The sequence below is a fragment of the Octopus bimaculoides genome, chromosome 21, assembly GCF_046866305.1.
Source record: "Octopus bimaculoides isolate indiv1 chromosome 21, ASM4686630v1, whole genome shotgun sequence".
Lineage (NCBI taxonomy): Eukaryota > Metazoa > Mollusca > Cephalopoda > Octopoda > Octopodidae > Octopus > Octopus bimaculoides.
Genome location: NC_142948.1, coordinates 32,993,402 through 33,008,401, shown reverse-complemented (window position 1 = coordinate 33,008,401; position 15,000 = coordinate 32,993,402). Strand labels below are relative to the sequence as shown.

General features: G+C 43.1%; 1 protein-coding gene across 3 annotated transcripts in view; it reads left to right on the top strand.

Annotated features, from left to right (window-relative positions):
- LOC106877881 (NEDD8-conjugating enzyme UBE2F) overlaps positions 1-2,125 on the top strand; it is a 70,056-nt gene extending 67,931 nt beyond the window's left edge. For all 3 annotated transcript variants that reach the window (XM_089339063.1, XM_014926924.3, XM_014926922.3), the window contains exon 7: positions 1-2,125. This exon is cut by the window's left edge and continues 1,680 nt beyond it. The gene's annotated coding sequence lies outside the window, so the exon portion shown is untranslated.
- Positions 2,126-15,000: the final 12,875 nt, after the last annotated feature.

Genomic DNA, 15,000 nt, shown 5'->3' with positions numbered 1-15,000 from the left:
TATGTTGGTGAAGCAACTCATGCTGATCCCTATATGTTTATAATTATAAATGGTTTACCGATAAAGGTTTTTTTGCATACTGAACTACTTGGCAAAATTGTTAATTATTAATTTTATTAAGTAATTGGCAATTCCCTGCCCTATATATATATATATATATATATAATCTCAAACACCTGTTTGACAAATGTGGAATTCCGTATCATATGTATATATATGTATGTATATTATATATACACACACATATATGCCCATGTAATAAGCATGAGTATATTGATGATACATAACATGGATATCTTTTATCCATTAAAATTTAAATCTTTAATGTATTTTGTCTCATATTTTCAATATGTACAAGGTATCTTTTTCCTTTTGCTTATAATTGTGTGTGAGTGAGTGTATATAATGTACATGCAGAAGCATACTATATTCTCACTTTTATGTATACCTTTCCATTCTGTTATGTGCTGCATTTGTCTCACTGTTCCATGACTTACTGCTGTGCTGTTTGTTTACTAATGGCACTAGCTTGATAGCGCCATCTATTGAGAAATTGCTAAAGGTTGCCTTCTTGTCTAAATGGACAGGAATTTTTTGCTTCTTTATACTTGAGAGTCTAGATGTGTGTCCATTCCATATGAGGCCTTCCCTGGTATCACAAGTCATTTTCAGTCCTGCAAATCATCTTTCGTCACCTGTGGCAGATGTATTGAGGAGACCTGTAATGATCACATTTAAGCTACGAGTAGAGTAATATGCTAACAGACGAGGAAACAGGGCAGCTGAGAGAAACTTTGGACTAACACCTACTGAGATGAGGATTTGCCAGTGGAGGATAAATTGCAAAAGAAAAGAAAAAAAAGTAATAGACATCATCATCATTATCATCATTTAATGTCTGTTTTCATACTGGAATGGGTTGGACGGTTTGATTGGAGTTGGTCAGTGGGAGAGCTGCATAAGGCTTTATTTGTCTGTTCTGGTATGGTTTACGCTTGGATGCCCCTACTAACGCCAACCCCTTTACAAAATGTACTGGGTGCATTTTTACGTAGTATTAGCATGGGTGTTTTCTATATGGTACCAACACGGGTGCCTTCTCCGTTGGACCAGCACAGGTGTTCAATATGTGGATCTCTTTTGTAGCACAGGTACAGGTACAGCAAACGTATAAACAGTATACATTTCATGAATTTATTCTTAATGTTAAATCACAAGGTTATTCTGAACTCTCGCCATATTTGCCAGCATGCAAGACACATTCCTATTTTAGAAGGATATTTGAAGGAAAAGAAAATTCAGCATGTTTCATTATATGCTTATTGAAAGTTATTTTAAAGTGGTTTTTTAAGGAGAAATATTTGACGATTCTGTGCATGTAAATACAATTTTGTGACACTATGAGAATAAAATATGAAACCATGAATTTATCATAAAGCGTGTTATACACAGGGCACAAGACGAACAGCTTTGCCAGGCAAACCAAATATGCTGGCAGATAGGAACTACTACTTGCACAGGTAAAAAGATGGAAGCTTTTTCTGGTACAGTCATGTCGCCTTCCACAGCTCTTCTTCAGGGCACAATTCAGGAAGGGTGAAAGAGAGGCAGACAGAAGAAAACCTGGTTTGACAACATCAAGGACTGGACAGGTCACAATTCAGTGAACCTGCCATGCAGGTTCACTGAACTGTGACCAGTGGTGACAGTTGACTCTGAAAGCATTCAGGGTGGCACCCCAACAACTGACTGCACCAGTTAAAGGATCTTGATCTTCTGTTTTGGTCAAGGATGTTAGATTTGTATTTCTGTTTGTGATATTTTATGCCATTTGCTATTGTCCACCAGGGTGATGCGCCACTGCTATTGTTTTGTTGCCATTCACTCATTGCAAATAATGCATGAAAGGTTTTCATATATTTTTCATTTACATAATTCTAAAATGTTTCTTAAATGTAACACAGCCATTAAACAATGTGAGACCGGTTTGTATGCTGGGGTTGGGGTATCTCTGGAAATTAAATACCAGTTTAAGGTGATGTAAACAACAACCAATTTCCTTCCGGACCGATTTTCATTTATTTTCAAACAAAAAAAAAAAAAATAAAACCTAATTTAAAAACTATAGTGAATTAAAAAATTCTTTTTTCTTCTTAATAATTTTCAAACGAAAAGGTTTAAGATTTAAGGGAAATTTTAGCACATCCAACGACCACTTGATACCTTTCTCGTTTCTTTGTCACACATAACAATGTTTTTAAATAATTTATCCCAATAAACAACCGTCTTCAAGAACAGTAGTATGTGATTCGAAGTAGGTTTGTCTGCTACTTCTAGCGAATCGAGTGACTGCATGGAAGTGGCACTGGTAATCTTTATCAAGAAGCTAGCTGCATAAAGCATAACACATCGCCAAGCAGGCGTCCAACAAAGAAAAATTCGAAGTAATTTTAATTTAGGCGCAGGAGTGGCTGTGTGGTAAGTAGCTTGCTTACCAACCACATGGTTCCGGGTTCAGTCCCACTACGTGGCATCTTGGGCAAGTGTTTTCTACTCTAGCCTCGGGCCGACCAAAGCCTTGTGAGTGGATTTGATAGACGGAAACTGAAAGAAACCCGTCGTATATATATGTATATGTGTTTGTCCCCCTAGCATTGCTTGACAACCGATACTGGTGTGTTTATATCCCCGTCACTTACCGGTTCGGCAAAAGAGACCGATCGAATAAGTACTAGGCTTACTAAGAATAAGTCCCGTGGTCGACTTGCTCGACTAAAGGCGGTGCCCCAGCATGGCCGCAGTCAAATGTCTGAAACAAGTAAAAGAGTAAAGATAGAGCGCCATTCAGAAAATCCTGCGGGCCGCAGATTGCCTTTGACTGGAATAGAAACCTGGTCGTTAGAGTGAACCAATTGGACATTCTCAATTTGCTAAAAATAGTTGCTAAATCTTCTTCATTTCACACGTTACCATCTTAGAAAAGGCAGGAGATATTGAATGATGTGGCTTTAGATATATCCGAAGAAAAGGTCACCGTTGGAGCATTCTCGATCATACTATCTTTTCCGTAAACTCATACAAGATGTTCAGAGAATATATGGAGAGTGCTCTCCCTTATCTAACCAAGCTATACAGAGTTTTCTCCCTTACAATTGATTCATACTTTTTCTTCTTTTTTTTTTGTACATTTGCGTGTCTCTCGAATAGAGCAGCAAGCAATGACAACTATACCATTTGTTTATATATTTACACTGCCATGTAAAGGTGATAAGCTATGTCAGACTGAGACTGGTATGAATGGAAATGACTTATTTATAGTTGATGGATCCTTCAAAATAAATTGAACCTGCCATCTTTGGAAGGGTTTTTGAAAACACATTTCCTGCGTCTTTATGTTTGTGAGGGGGAGATAAGCACCTCCACCCAGCCTAGCCTGCATTCAGGGACACGTATCCGAGTCTTTGCTCGTCATCAGCCTGAAGTAGCACGGTCAGCTAGCGGAATGTCTGTCAACCTCTCAAAAGTATATATATTTCAGTGAAAACTCGTTCCCGAATACGCAAGAACGTAAACGAAAACGCAAAAACGTTTCCGAAGACGCAAAAACGTTCCCGGAAACGCGAAAACTTTCCCGTAGAGGCAAAAACGTTTCCGAAGACACTAAAACGTTCCCGAAGACGCAAAAACGCTCCCGAAGACGAAAGGACGTTTCTGAGGACGCAAAAACGTTCCCGAAGAAGCAAAACGGGAACGTCTTTGTTTCTTAGGGAACGTTTTTACGTTTTCGGGAACGTTTTTCCGTCTTCGGGAAAGTTTTTGAGTCTTCATGAACGTTCTTGTGTCTTCGGAAACGTTTTTGCGTCTTCGGGAACATTTTTGCGACTTCGAGAACGTTTTTGCGTCTTCGGGAATGTTCTTGAGTATTCGGGAACGTTTTTGCGTGTTTGGGAACGTTTTTGCATCTTAGGGAACGTTTTTGCGTCTTCGGAAACATTTTTGTGTCTTCGGGGAAATTTTTGCGTCTTCGGGAACATTTTTGCGACTTCAAGAACGTTTTTGCGTCTTCGGGAACGTTCTTGCGTATTCGTGAACGTTTTTACCTCTTCGGGAACGATTTTGCGACGTCGGGAACGTTCTTGCGTCTTCAGGATCGTTCTTGCATCTTCGGAAACGTTCTTGCGACTTCGGGAACGTTCTTATGTATTCGGAATCGTTTTTGCGTCATCGGGAACGTTTTTGCGTCTTCAAGATCGTTCTTGCGTCTTCGGAAACGTTCTTGCGTATTCGAGAACGTTTTCGCGTTTTCGGGAACGTTTTTGCGTCTTCGAGAACGTTTTTGCGTCTTCCGAAACGTTTTTACGTCTTCAAGAACGTCTTTGCATCTTCGGGAACATGTTTACGTCTTCGGGAATGTTTTTTGCGCCTTTGGGAACGTTCTTGCGTCTTCGGGAACGTATTTGCTTCTTAGGGAACGGTTTTGCGTCTTCGGGAACGTCTTTGCGTCTTCGGGAACGTTTTTGCGTCTTCGGGAACGTTTTTGCTTATTTGGGAACGTTTTTGCTTCTTCGGGAAAGTTTTTGCGTCTTCGGGAACGTTTTTGAGTCTTCGGGAAAGTTTTTGCTTCTTAGGGAACGTTCGTGCGTCTTCGGGAACGTTTTTGCGTCTTGGGGAACGTTCTTGCGTCTTCCGGAACGTTTTTGCGTGTTTGGGAACGTTTTTGCGTCTTAGGGAACGTTTTTGAGTCTTCGGGAACGTTTTGGGGTCTTCGGGAAAATTTTTGTGTCTTCGGGAACGTTTTTGCGTCTCTGGTAACGTTTTTGCTTCTTACGGAACGTTTTTGCGTCTTCGGTAACGTTTTCGCTTCTTACGGAACGTTTTTACGTCTTATGGAACGTTCTTGCGTCTTCGGGAACGTTTTTGCTTCTCAGGGAACGTTTTTGGGTCTTCGGCAACGTTTTTGCGTCTTCGGGAACGTTTTTGCGTCTTCGGTAACGATTTTGCATCTTCGGGAACGTTTTTCCGTCTTGGGAATGTTTTTACGTAATCGGGAACGTTTTTGCATCTCCGGGAACGTTTTTGCGTCTTCTAGAACGTTTTTGCGTAATCGGGAACGTTTTTGTGTCTTAGGGATCGTTTTTGCAACTTTGGGAATGATTTTGCTTCTTAGGGAACGTTCTTGCATCTTCCGGAATGTTCTTGCGTCTTCGGGAAAGTTGTTGAGTCATCAGGAACGTTCTTGCGTCTTCGGGAACGTTTTATCGTCTTTAGGAAAGTTTTTGCGTCTCCGGGAAAGTTTTAGCGTCTTCAGGAACGTATTTGCGTCTTCGGGAACGTTTTTGCTTATTTGGGAACGTTTTTGCGACTTCGGGAAAGTTTTTCCGTCTTCGGGAACCTTCTTCCGACTTCGGGAACCTTTTTGCGACTTTCGAAACGTTTTTGCGTGTTTGGGAACATTTTTGAGACTTCGGGAACGTTTTTGCATCTTGGGGAACGTTTTTGCGTCTACGGAAACGTATTTTCGTCTTCGGGAAGGTTTTTCCGTCTTCGGGAATGTTTTTGCGCCTTCAGGAATGTTTTTACGTCTTCGGGAACGTTCCTGCGTCTTCGGGAACGTTCCTGCGTTTTCGGGAACGTTCTTGCACCTTCGGGAACGTTTTTGCGTAATCGGGAACGTTTTTGCGTCTTCGGGAACGTTTTCGCGTAATCGGGAACGTTTTTGTGTCTTAGGGAACGTTTTATCGTCTTTGGCAACGTTTTTGCTCTTTCGGGAACGTTTTTGCGTCTTAGGGAACGTATTTGCGTCTTCGGGAACGTTTTTGCTTATTTGGGAACGTTTTTGCGACTTCGGGAAAGTTTTTGGGTCTTCGGGAACGTTCTTGCCTCTTCGGGAACCTTTTTGCGACTTCGGAAAAGTTTTTGCGACTTTGGGAACATTTTTGAGACTTCGGGAAAGTTTTTGCATCTTCGGGAACGTTTTTACATAATCGGGAACGTTTTTACTTCTTAAGGAACGTATTTGCGTCTTCGGAACGTTTTTGCTTATTTGGTAACGTTTTTGCATATTTGGGAACGTTTTTGCGTCATCGGGGACGTTTTTACGTATTTGGGAATGTTTTTGCTTCTTAGGGAAACTTTTTGAATCTTCGGGAACGTATTTGCGTCTTCGGGGACATTTTGGCGTCTTACGGAACGTTTTTCCGTCTTCGGGAATGTTTTTGCGCCTTTAGGAACGTTTTTACGTGTTTGGGAACATTTTTGAGACTTCGGGAACGTTCTTGCATCTTCGGGATCGTTTTTGCGTCTACGGAAACGTATTTTCTTCTTCGGGAACGTTTTTCCGTTTTCGGGAATGTTTTTGCGCCTTTAGGAACGTTTTTACGTCTTCGGGACCGTTCCTGCGTCTTCGGGAACGTTCTTGCACCTTCGGGAAAGTTTTTGCGTAATCGGGAACGTTTTTGCGTCTTCGGTAAGGTTTTTGCGTGTTTGGGAAGGTTTTTGCGTCTTCGGGAACGTTTTTGCGTCTTCGGGGAACTTTTTGCATCTTAGGGAATGTTTTTCTGTCTTCGGGAAAGTTTTTGCGTCTTCCGGAACGTATTTGCCTCTTCGGGAACGTTTTTGCTTATTTGGGGACGTTTTTGCGACTTCGGGAAAGTTTTTGCGTCTTCGGGAACGTTCTTCCGTCTTCGGGAACCTTTTTGCGAGTTCGGAAACGTTTTTGCGTCTTTGTGAACATTTTTGAGACTTCGGGAACGGTTTTGCATCTTCGGGAACGTTTTTACATAATCGGGAACGTTTTTACTTCTTAAGGAACGTTTTTGCGTCTTCGGGAACATTTTTGAGACTTCGGGAAAGTTTTTGCATCTTCGGGAACGTTTTTGCGTAATCGGGAAAGTTTTCGTGTCTTAGGGAACGTTTTATCGTCTTTGGCAACGTTTTTGCTCTTTCGGGAACGTTTTTGCGTCTTTGGGAACGTATTTGCGTCTTCGGGAACGTTTTTGTGACTTCGGGAAAGTTTTTGGGTCTTCGGGAACGTTCTTGCCTCTTCGGGAACCTTTTTGCGACTTCGGAAAAGTTTTTGCGACTTTGGGAACATTTTTGAGACTTCGGGAAAGTTTTTGCATCTTCGGGAACGTTTTTACATAATCGGGAACGTTTTTACTTCTTAAGGAACGTTTTTGCGTCTTCGGGAACGTATTTGCGTCTTCGGAACGTTTTTGCATATTTGGGAACGTTTTTGCGTCATCGGGGACGTTTTTACGTATTTGGGAATGTTTTTGCTTCTTAGGGAACCTTTTTGAGTCTTCGGGAACGTATTTGCGTCTTCGGGGACATTTTGGCGTCTTACGGAACGTTTTTCCGTCTTCGGGAATGTTTTTGCGCCTTTAGGAACGTTTTTACGTGTTTGGGAGCATTTTTGAGTCTTCGGGAACGTTTTTGCATCTTCGGGATCGTTTTTGCGTCTACGGAAACGTATTTTCTTCTTCGGGAACGTTTTTCCGTTTTCGGGAATGTTTTTGCGTCTTTAGGAACGTTTTTGCGTAATCGGGAACGTTTTTGCGTCTTCAGTAAGGTTTTTGCGTGTTTGGGAAGGTTTTTGCGTCTTCGGGAACGTTTTTGCGTCTTCAGGGAATTTTTTGCGTCTTAGGGAATGTTTTTCTGCCTTCGGGAACGTTTTTGCGTCTTCCGGAACGTATTTGCCTCTTCGGGAACGTTTTTGCTTATTTGGGAACGTTTTTGCGACTTCGGGAAAGTTTTTGCGTCTTCGGGAACGTTCTTGCGTCTTCGGGGACACTTTTGTGTGTTAGGGAACGTATTTGCGTCTTCGGAACTTTTTTGCTTATTTGGGAACGTTTTTGCATATTTGGGAACGTTTTTGCCTCTTCAGGGACGTTTTTGCGTCTTAGGGAACATTTTTGAGACTTCGGGAATGTTTTTGCCTCTTCGGGAACGTTTTTGCTTATTCGGGAACGTTTTTGCGACTTCGGGAAAGTTTTTGCGTCTTCGGGGACGTTCTTGCTTCTTCGGGAACCTTTTTGCGACTTCGGAAACGTTTTTGCGTCTTTGTGAACATTTTTGAGACTTCGGGAACGTTTTTGCATCTTCGGGAACGTTTTTACATAATCGGGGACGTTTTTCCGTCTTCGGGAAAGTTTTTGCGTGTTTGGGAAGGTTTTTTGCGTCTTCGGGACCGTTTTTGCGTCTTCAGGAACGTTCTTGAGTCTTAGGGAACGTTTTTGCGTCTTCGGGAACGTATTTGCGTCTTCGGGACGTTTTTGCGTCTTAGGGAACTTTTTTCCGTCTTCGGGAATGTTTTTGCGCCTTTGGAAACGTTTTTGCGTCTTCGGGGACGTTTTTGCGTCTTCGGGAACGTTCGTGCGTCTTCGGGAACGTTCTTGCACCTTCAGGAACGTTTTTGCGTAATCGTGAACGTTTTTGCGTCTTCGGGAACGTTTATGCGTGTTTGGGAAGGTCTTTGCGTCATCGGGAACGTTTTTGCTTCGTAGGGAACGTTTTTGCGTCTTCGGGAACGTTTTTACGTATTCGGGAAAGTTTTTGCTTCTTAGGGAACGTTTATACGTCTTCGGGAGCGTTTTTGCGGCTTCGGAAACGTTTTTGCGTCTTCGGGAACGTTTTTGCGTCTTAGGGAACTTTTTTCCGTCTTCGGGAATGTTTTTGCGCCTTTGGAAACGTTTTTGCGTCTTCGGGGACGTTTTTGCGTCTTCGGGACCGTTCGTGCGTCTTCGGGACGGTTCTTGCACCTTCAGGAACGTTTTTGCGTAATCGGGAACGTTTTTGCGTCTTCGGGAACGTTTATGCGTGTTTGGGAAGGTCTTTGCGTCATCGGGAACGTTTTTGCTTCGTAGGGAACGTTTTTGCGTCTTCGGGAACGTTTTTACGTATTCGGGAAAGTTTTTGCTTCTTAGGGAACGTTTATACGTCTTCGGGAGCGTTTTTGCGGCTTCGGAAACGTTTTTGCGTCTTCGGGAACGTTTTTGCGTAATCGTGTACGTTTTTCCCTCTTCTGGAATGTTATTGCGCCTTTGGGAACGTTTTTGCATCTTTGGGAACATTTTTGAGACTTCGGGAAAGTTTTTGCATCTTCGGGAACGTTTTTGCGTAATCGGGAACGTTTTTGTGTCTTAGGGAACGTTTTATCGTTTTTGGGAACGTTTTTGCTCTTTCGAGAACGTTTTTGCGTCTTAGGGAACGTATTTGCGTCTTCGGGAACGTTTTTGCTTATTTGGGAACGTTTTTGCGACTTCGGGAAAGTTTTTGGGTCTTCGGGAACGTTCTTGCCTCTTCGGGAACCTTTTTGCGACTTCGGAAAAGTTTTTGCGACTTTGGGAACATTTTTGAGACTTCGGGAAAGTTTTTGCACCTTCGGGAACGTTTTTACATAATCGGGAACGTTTTTACTTCTTAAGGAACGTTTTTGCGTCTTCGGGAACGTATTTGCGTCTTCGGGGACATTTTTGTGTCTTAGGGAACGTATTTGCGTCTTCGGAAAGTTTTTGCATATTTGGGAACGTTTTTGCGTCTTCGGGGACGTTTTTACGTATTTGGGAATGTTTTTGCTTCTTAGGGAACATTTTTGAGTCTTCGGGAACGTATTTGCGTCTTCGGGGACGTTTTGGCGTCTTACGGAACGTTTTTCCGTCTTTGGGAATGTTTTTGCGCCTTTAGGAACGTTTTTACGTGTTTGGGAACATTTTTGAGACTTTTGTATCGTCTTTGGGAACGTTTTTGCGTCTTCGGGAACGTTTTTGCTCCTTCGGGAACGTTTTTGCGTCTTCCGGAACGTATTTGCCTCTTCGGGATCGTTTTTGCTTATTTGGGGACGTTTTTGCGTCTTCGGGGACACTTTTGTGTCTTAGGGAACTATTTGCGTCTTCGGAACGTTTTTGCTTATTTGGGAACGTTTTTGCATATTTGGGAACGTTTTTGTTTCTTCAGGGACGTTTTTGCGTCTTTGGGAACATTTTTGAGACTTCGGGAATGTTTTTGCCTCTTCGGGAACGTTCTTGCGTCTCGGGAACCTTTTTGCGACTTCGGAAACGTTTTTCCGTCTTCGGGAAAGTTTTTGCGTGTTTGGGAAGGTTTTTTGCGTCTTCGGGAACGTTTTTGTGTCTTCAGGGACGTTTTTGCGTCTTTGTAAACATTTTTGAGACTTCGGGAACGTTTTTGCATCTTCGGGAACGTTTTTACATAATCGGGAACGTTTTTACTTCTTAAGGAACGTTTTTCCGCCTTCGGGTAAGTTTTTGCGTGTTTGGGAAGGTTTTCTGCGTCTTCGGGAACGTTTTTGCGTCTTCGGGAACGTTCTTGAGTCTTAGGGAACGTTTTTGCTTCTTCAGGGACGTATTTGCGTCTTCGGGACGTTTTTGCGTCTTAGGGAACTTTTTTCCGTCTTCGGGAATGTTTTTGCGCCTTTGGGAACGTTTTTGCGTCTTCGGGGACGTTTTGGCGTCTTCGGGAACGTTCGTGCGTCTTCGGGAACGTTCTTGCACCTTCAGGAACGTTTTTGCGTAATCGGGAACGTTTTTGCGTCTTCGGGAACGTTTTTGCGTGTTTGGGAACGTTTTTACGTATTCGGGAAAGTTTTTGCTTCTTAGGGAACGTTTTTTCGTCTTCGGAAAAGTTTTTGCGACTTTGGGAACATTTTTGAGACTTCGGGAAAGTTTTTGCACCTTCGGGAACGTTTTTACATAATCGGGAACGTTTTTACTTCTTAAGGAACGTTTTTGCGTCTTCGGGAACGTATTTGCGTCTTCGGGGACAATTTTGTGTCTTAGGGAACGTATTTGCGTCTTCGGAAAGTTTTTGCATATTTGGGAACGTTTTTGCGTCTTCGGGGACGTTTTTACGTATTTGGGAATGTTTTTGCTTCTTAGGGAACATTTTTGAGTCTTCGGGAACGTATTTGCGTCGTCGGGGACGTTTTGGCGTCTTACGGAACGTTTTTCCGTCTTTGGGAATGTTTTTGCGCCTTTAGGAACGTTTTTACGTGTTTGGGAACATTTTTGAGACTTCGGGAACGTTTTTGCATCTTCGGGAACGTTTTTGCGTCTACCGAAACGTATTTGCGTCTTCGGGAACGTTTTTCCGTCTCCGGGAATGTTTTTGTGCCTTTAGGAACGTTTTTACGTCTTCGGGAACGTTCCTGCGTCTTCGGGAACGTTCTTGCACCTTCGGGAACGATTTGCGTAATCGGGAACGTTTTTGCGTCTTCGGTAAGGTTTTTGCGCCTTTGGGAAGGTTTTTGCGTCTTCGGGAACGTTTTTGCGTCTTCGGGGAACTTTTTTGCGTCCTAGGGAATGTTTTTCTGTCTTCGGGAACGTTTTATCGTCTTCGGGAACGTTGTATCGTCTTTGGGAACGTTTTTGCGTCTTCGGGAACGTTTTTGCTCCTTCGGGAACGTTTTTTGCGTCTTCCGGAACGTATTTGCCTCTTCGGGATCGTTTTTGCTTATTTGGGGACGTTTTTGCGTCTTCGGGGACACTTTTGTGTCTTAGGGAACAATTTGCGTCTTCGGAACGTTTTTGCTTATTTGGGAACGTTTTTGCATATTTGGGAACGTTTTTGTTTCTTCAGGGACGTTTTTGCGTCTTTGGGAACATTTTTGAGACTTCGGGAATGTTTTTGCCTCTTCGGGAACGTTCTTTCGTCTTCGGGAACCATTTTGCGTCTTCGGGGACGTTTTTGCTTATTTGGGGACGTATTTACGTCTTTAGAAACGTTTTTGCTCCTTCGGGAACGTTTTTGCGTCTTAGGGAACGTATTTGCGTCTTCGGAAACGTTTTTGCTTATTTGGTAATTTTTTTGCGACTTTGGGAAAGTTTTTGCATCTTCGGGAACGTTCTTGCGTCTTCGGGAACGTTTTTGCTTATTTGGGAACGTTTTTGCGACTTTGGGAAAGTTTTTGCGTCTTCGGGAACGTTCTTGCGTCTTCGGGAACCTTTTTCCGTCTTCGGGAACGTTCGTGCGTCTTCAGGAACGTTCTTGTGTAATCGGGAACGCTTTTGCGTCTACGGGAACGTTCTTGAGACTTAGGGAACGTTTTTGTGTCTTCGGGAACATTTTTGCGTAATCGGGTACGTTTTCCCGTCTTCTGGAATGTTTTTGCGCCTTTGGGAACGTTTTTGCGTCTTTGGGAACATTTTTGAGACTTCGGGAAAGTTTTTGCATCTTCGGGAAAGTTTTTACGTATTCAGGAACGTTTTTGCTTCTTAGGGAACGTTTTTGCGTCTTCGGGAACGTTTTTGCGTCTTTGGGAACGTTCGTGCGTCTTCTGGAACGTTCTTGCACCTTCGGGAACGTTTTTGCGTAATCGTGAACGTTTTTGCATCTTCGGGAACGTTTTTACGTATTTGGGAATGTTTTTGCTTCTTAGAGAACTTTTTTGCGTCTTCGGGAACATATTTGCGTCATTGGGGACGTTTTTGCGTCTTACGGAACGTTTTTCCGTCTTCGGGAATGTTTTTGCGTCTTTGGGGACGTTTTTGCGTCTTCGGGAACGTTCTTGCACCTTGGGGAACGTTTTTACATAATCGGGAACGTTTTTACTTCTTAAGGAACGTTTTTGCGTCTTCGGGAACGTATTTGCGTCTTCGGGGACACTTTTGTGTGTTAGGGAACGTAATTTGCGTCTTCGGAACGTTTTTGCTTATTTGGGAACGTTTTTGCATATTTGGGAACGTTTTTGCGTCTTCAGGGACGTTTTTGCGTCTTTGGGAACATTTTTGAGACTTCGGGAATGTTTTTGCCTCTTCGGGAACGTTTTTGCTTATTCGGTAACGTTTTTGCGACTTCGGGAAAGTTTTTGCGTCTTCGGGGACGTTCTTGTTTCTTCGGGAACCTTTTTGCGACTTCGGAAACGTTTTTGCGTCTTTGTGAATATTTTTGAGACTTCGGGAACGTTTTTCCGTCTTCGGGAAAGTTTTTGCGTGTTTGGGAAGGTTTTTTGCGTCTTCGAGACCGTTTTTGCGTCTTCGGGAACGTTCTTGAGTCTTAGGGAACGTTTTTGCGTCTTCGGGAACGTATTTGCGTCTTCGGGACGTTTTTGCGTCTTAGGGAACTTTTTTCCGTCTTCGGGAATGTTTTTGCGTCTTTGGAAACGTTTTTGCGTCTTCGGGGACGTTTTTGCGTCTACCGAAACGTATTTGCGTAATCGGGAACGTTTTTTGCGTCTTCGGTAAGGTTTTTGCGCCTTTGGGAAGGTTTTTGCGTCTTCGGGAACGTTTTTGCGTCTTCGGGGAACTTTTTGCGTCCTAGGGAATGTTTTTCTGTCTTCGGGAACGTTTTATCGTCTTCGGGAACGTTGTATCGTCTTTGGGAACGTTTTTGCGTCTTCGGGAACGTTTTTGCTCCTTCGGGAACGTTTTTGCGTCTTCCGGAACGTATTTGCCTCTTCGGGATCGTTTTTGCTTATTTGGGGACGTTTTTGCGTCTTCGGGGACACTTTTGTGTCTTAGGGAACTATTTGCGTCTTCGGAACGTTTTTGCTTATTTGGGAACGTTTTTGCATATTTGGGAACGTTTTTGTTTCTTCAGGGACGTTTTTGCGTCTTTGGGAACATTTTTGAGACTTCGGGAATGTTTTTGCCTCTTCGGGAACGTTCTTTCGTCTTCGGGAACCATTTTGCGACTTCGGAAACGTTTTTCCGTCTTCGGGAAAGTTTTTGCGTGTTTGGGAAGGTTTTTTGCGTCTTCGGGAACGTTTTTGTGTCTTCAGGGACGTTTTTGCGTCTTTGTAAACATTTTTGAGACTTCGGGAACGTTTTTCCATCTTCAGGAACGTTTTTACATAATCGGGAACGTTTTTACTTCTTAAGGAACGTTTTTCCGTCTTCGGGTAACTTTTTGCGTGTTTGGGCAGGTTTTTTGCGTCTTCGGGAACGTTCTTGAGTCTTAGGGAACGTTTTTTGCCTCTTCAGGGACGTATTTGCGTCTTCGGGACGTTTTTGCGTCTTAGGGAACTTTTTTGCGTCTTCGGGGACGTTTTTGTGTCTTCGGGAACGTTCGTGCGTCTTCGGGAACGTTCTTGCACCTTCAGGAACGTTTTTGCGTAATCGGGAACGTTTTTGCGTCTTCGGGAACGTTTTTGTGTGTTTGGGAACGTTTTTACGTATTCGGGAAAGTTTTTGCATCTTAGGGAACGTTTTTTCGTCTTCGGGAACGTTTTTACGTATTAGGGAACGTTTTTGTGCATTCAGGAACGTTTTATCGTCTTCGGGAACGTTTTAGCGTCATCGGGAAATTTTTGCGTCTTAGGGGACGTTTTTGCTTATTTGGGGACGTATTTACGTCTTTAGAAACGTTTTTGCTCCTTCGGGAACGTTTTTGCGTCTTAGGGAACGTATTTGCGTCTTCGGAAACGTTTTTGCTTATTTGGTAATTTTTTTGCGACTTTGGGAAAGTTTTTGCATCTTCGGGAACGTTCTTGCGTCTTCGGGAACGTTTTTGCTTATTTGGGAACGTGTTTGCGACTTTGGGAAAGTTTTTGCGTCTTCGGGAACGTTCTTGCGTCTTCGGGAACCTTTTTCCGTCTTCGGGAACGTTCGTGCGTCTTCAGGAACGTTCTTGTGTAATCGGGAACGCTTTTGCGTCTACGGGAAAGTTCTTGAGATTTAGAACGTTTTTGTGTCTTGGGGAACATTTTTGCGTAATCGGGTACGTTTTCCCGTCTTCTGGAATGCTTTTGCGCCTTTGGGAACGTTTTTGCGTCTTTGGGAACATTTTTGAGACTTCGGGAAAGTTTTTGCATCTTCGGGAAAGTTTTTACGTATTCAGGAACGTTTTTGCCTCTTAGGGAACGTTTTTGCGTCTTCGGGAACGTTTTTGCGTCTTTGGGAACGTTCGTGCGTCTTCGGGAACGTTCTTGCACCTTCGGGAACGTTTTTGCGTAATCGTGAACGTTTTTGCATCTTCGGGAACGTTTTTACATAATCGGGAACGTTTTTACTTCTTAAGGAACGTTTTTGCGTCTTCGGGAACGTATTT